At 41.2% G+C, this 4,992-nt stretch overlaps 1 long non-coding RNA gene across 1 annotated transcript; it reads left to right on the top strand.

Annotated features, from left to right (window-relative positions):
• The first annotated feature begins 1,215 nt into the window (after positions 1-1,215).
• On the top strand, positions 1,216-4,992 carry LOC138403998 (uncharacterized). Its single transcript, XR_011238105.1, has 2 exons — positions 1,216-1,366; positions 1,918-4,992. It is a non-coding gene; the product is annotated as an uncharacterized lncRNA (long non-coding RNA).

Below are 4,992 nucleotides of genomic sequence, written 5' to 3'. Positions count from 1 at the left end.
ACTGAAGTGAGTACCTTACGTCGGCGACACGATAGTCGCAATCAACGGACAGCCCGTGCAGAACCTGCCGCACCCGGATGTCGTGGCGCTCATAAAGAGGTCCGGAACCTCCGTCACGCTCACTGTCACACACCCGCGACAAGACTGACGCGGCGACCGCGAACACCAAGACTGAAGTGAGTACCTTATGTCGGCGACACGATAGTCGCAATCAACGGACAGCCCGTGCAGAACCTGCCGCACCCGGATGTCGTGGCGCTCATAAAGAGGTCCGGAACCTCCGTCACGCTCACTGTCACACACCCGCGACAAGACTGACGCGGCGACCGCGAACACCAAGACTGAAGTGAGTACCTTATGTCGGCGACACGATAGTCGCAATCAACGGACAGCCCGTGCAGAACCTGCCGCACCCGGATGTCGTGGCGCTCATAAAGAGGTCCGGAACCTCCGTCACGCTCACTGTCACACACCCGCGACAAGACTGACGCGGCGACCGCGAACACCAAGACTGAAGTGAGTACCTTATGTCGGCGACACGATAGTCGCAATCAACGGACAGCCCGTGCAGAACCTGCCGCACCCGGATGTCGTGGCGCTCATAAAGAGGTCCGGAACCTCCGTCACGCTCACTGTCACACACCCGCGACAAGACTGACGCGGCGACCGCGAACACCAAGACTGAAGTGAGTACCTTATGTCGGCGACACGATAGTCGCAATCAACGGACAGCCCGTGCAGAACCTGCCGCACCCGGATGTCGTGGCGCTCATAAAGAGGTCCGGAACCTCCGTCACGCTCACTGTCACACACCCGCGACAAGACTGACGCGGCGACCGCGAACACCAAGACTGAAGTGAGTACCTTATGTCGGCGACACGATAGTCGCAATCAACGGACAGCCCGTGCAGAACCTGCCGCACCCGGATGTCGTGGCGCTCATAAAGAGGTCCGGAACCTCCGTCACGCTCACTGTCACACACCCGCGACAAGACTGACGCGGCGACCGCGAACACCAAGACTGAAGTGAGTACCTTATGTCGGCGACACGATAGTCGCAATCAACGGACAGCCCGTGCAGAACCTGCCGCACCCGGATGTCGTGGCGCTCATAAAGAGGTCCGGAACCTCCGTCACGCTCACTGTCACACACCCGCGACAAGACTGACGCGGCGACCGCGAACACCAAGACTGAAGTGAGTACCTTATGTCGGCGACACGATAGTCGCAATCAACGGACAGCCCGTGCAGAACCTGCCGCACCCGGATGTCGTGGCGCTCATAAAGAGGTCCGGAACCTCCGTCACGCTCACTGTCACACACCCGCGACAAGACTGACGCGGCGACCGCGAACACCAAGACTGAAGTGAGTACCTTATGTCGGCGACACGATAGTCGCAATCAACGAAAACGCAAATAACGACCAAAATGGTTTCAAATAGGGTTGTCATTTGAATCAAAAATAAAAACCGGCCAAGTACGAGTCAGGCTCGCGCAACGAGGGTTCCGTACTACAGTCGTATTTTTTTGGACATTTTGCACGATAATTCAAAAACTATGATGCATAAAAATAAATAAAAATCTGTTTTAGAATGCACATGTGAAGACCTTTCATATGATACCCCACTTGATATAGTTATCTTACTTCGAAAATTGAAAATAGTAATTAATTTTTTTTTGTTTGATGTAACCACAAATTCACGGTTTTCAGATTTTTCCCCGAATGTCTGCTATAGGACCTACCTACCTGTCAAATTTCATGATTCTAGGTCAACGGGAAGTACCCTGTAGGTTTTTTGACAGACCGACAGACAGACAGACTACAAAGTGATCCTATAAGGGTTCCGTATTTCTTTTTGAGGTACGGAACCCTAAAAACGGAGGTATTTACTTAATGCACCTTTTTTATTGTTTCAGAAACTCGAAATGGAATGGATCTGCGTTCCAGTAAAGGAAAAATTCTCATTTTCGAAAATATTATGCATTAAGATCGACTTTACAGGTATTTAAATTAAACTACCTAGAGTATTCAATCCAATAGCTTTAATTTAATATCAAATTGTATTTCTAGGACATTTTTACATAAGTTTAATTTTAAGCGTAGTTGTATTTTTTAGATGTACCTAGTTCTTTATTGTAAAATAATATTATCAACTTCCGAAAATTGACCGTCCAAATTATTTACTTTAAAAATTAAAATTCAGGTAGGTACTTAGAAAACTCATAGAAAGTATTGAATAGTGAATAGTGAATAGGTTACATACAAATATTTGTATGGAAAATCATAATGTACCACATGCCAGATATTGGACGAAAAATTGTCTCTAAAGGTGGGTCCAAACTATATAACATAACATATGTTTTATACATTATTTTTACATGTTGTAGTAGTCTGTTGTAGGATTCTATATTATGTTATAAAACGACATAAAGTTATATAACACTAGCTGCAGATGCCCGCGACTTCGTCCGCGTGGGTTTAGGTTTTTATAAATCCCTTGGGAACTCTTTGATTTTCCGGGATAAAAATTTAAAACTGTCAAACTGTATATGTCCTTTTCATATTACATTAGTAAGAAGAGGATGCGAATACTCTAAAATTTAGGTGCGCTCAGAATCAGCGCCAATATAACGTTAGTGATGGTAAACATGTTACATAACACTGTTATTTAAATGTGCACGAACTTGTTATAATATGTAACGATGTGGATGTGTTATATTATTAAAGTTTTATAACAAGTTACTTGAACTGGGCCCACCTTAATAACTTTGCTCATTAAAGAGATAAACAATCCATACTAATATTATAAATGCGAAAGTGTGTCTGTCTGTCTGCTAGCTTTTCACGGCTCAACCGTTCAACCGATTTTGATGAAATTTGGTACAGAGATAGCTTGCATCCCGGGGACATAGGCTACTTTTTATCCCGGAAAATTAAAGAGTTCCCACGGGATTTAAAAAAAACCTAATTCCACGCGAACGAAGTCGCGGGCATCAGCTAGTAAATAATATAGAGTAGATAAGATATAAGACTTCGACTGGAAAACTCGAAATACTTCAACAGTATTGTAAATATTTAATTTTCTTTTTTTGATATAAGAGTTAGGCATAATATTTGATTCGTAAATAAAATAATAAGTATTTTTTATTTAATCAATGTTAATCATGTTTTTTGTGAAGTTATATTAATTACTCTTACCAATGAATTATTTTAATGCATTTATTCTTTCTTCTTCTATATTTCTTTTTCAATATGTGTACCTGGTAGGGTTATTTTATCTATGAATGATTTCGAATATTATGTTGGTGTCGAATTTCATAGTTGTATTAATTTTCGTTATTTTTTTTCTACAATCTATACAAATCTATACAAAATAAATGTATTTTCTTACAGTGCGACAAGGGTCTCTAGGCACTTGAATGATATTTTCAAGTGGGAGCTGTTTGGAGAACAGAGGCTTAAATATTTAAACAAGAACAAAGGGGACACTTGACGGCAACGTTAGTTCCGATTTTCGCCACGCGCCAAAAGAGCCTTGTCGCACTGTAAATGATAGCACAGAGCTCATTTGACATTTACTTTCAATCCATTGAAGGTTTCTATGAAAAACTATTTTAATATCACTCAATGAAGCAGCAATGTAGAACCAATCAATGTCAAACGAGCTCGGTGGCTATCATTCAGTGTTAGACACTAAGTAAGCGAATCACCCCGCGAACATGATTAACATTGATATATACAAGTGGTGTAAGTTTGTTTGTAACTATGGGACCACCGAGAGGGTAGCTAGATAATAATTATACATTAATTATAATTAATTATACATATAGAATTGTTAGTATTTAGTAATGCAATATATTGTGCCTTCGAGAAAACCCTGTCTTGCCTTTATCCAATTGTTGTATATTTGTTAAGAGTAAGCCCAAAGGTTGTATTGCAAATCATGTATAAATGTCATAGTACATAACAGTACGCAGCCGAAAGTAACGCACATCGGCCTTTACAATGACATTTCAGCTTTGTAGAGCGTTGTCTCTGTCACTCATACATGACGTTCTGTCGGTCTCAGCGACAGAGACAGTGCTCTACAAAATTGCTATCTCACTCTAAAGGTACATTACTTTCGGTCGCGTGCTGTATTTAATCTTGACGTAATTCTTATTTACTGGTTTACCTATTTTTAGATCAAATATACCGATTTTTGAAATTGTTTTTATGCTGATAACTAATGTCAGATATCAAATAATATTATATCTAATTCTGTTGTTTATAATCTCTGAACTGTTGAGGTGGTCTATTAAGTGGGAGGTCCCAGGTTCGTACCGGCAGGGGCAATTTGGGAATTTCATAATTTCTAAATTGTCACTGAGGCTACGGCCGTGGCTAGTTACCACCCTACCGGAAAAGCCGTGTCGCCAAGCGATTTAAGGTGTCGGTACGATGCCGTGTAGAAACCGATAATTGGTATGGGTTTAATAAAACTGCCATATCTCTTCCAAGTTAGCCTGCTTCCATCGTAGACTGCATCATCACTTACCACCAGGCAGTGGCGTGCAGGTCATAGAGGCATAAATGCACTGGTTACCCCAGTTGCAATAATTCAATGCATATTTTTCATTATGACCTGCCAGTAAACAGGATCCTACCTAACTAATGCCTACCCTGGCTTTAAATCCTGTGCACGCCACTGCCACCAGGTAAGATTGCAGTTAAGGGCTAACTTGTTAGAAAAAATCTGTCAGTTTAGAGATTGTGTATTATAAAATCAAAACCCTTGTATATTCCAGATCAATTTTTAAGGAGATTCGCTGGTTACGTCCATGATAGTCTTACTTTCCAAGATTTCAAATGTTTGTAAGTAGGTACCCTCATAAAACTCGATGTATACAATTTTAGTCAATGTAATAATATACAAAAAATTATGTAATTGGGCGTAATGAAACACAGAATTTACTAAGTAAATAAATATATTTTTTTATAATAATTTCGAA

This window comes from Maniola hyperantus, chromosome 23 (assembly GCF_902806685.2).
Source record: "Maniola hyperantus chromosome 23, iAphHyp1.2, whole genome shotgun sequence".
In the NCBI taxonomy this organism is placed as follows: Eukaryota; Metazoa; Arthropoda; class Insecta; order Lepidoptera; family Nymphalidae; genus Maniola; species Maniola hyperantus.
Note: the sequence above shows the minus strand (reverse complement) of the source record. Positions and strands in the feature narration are given on the sequence as shown.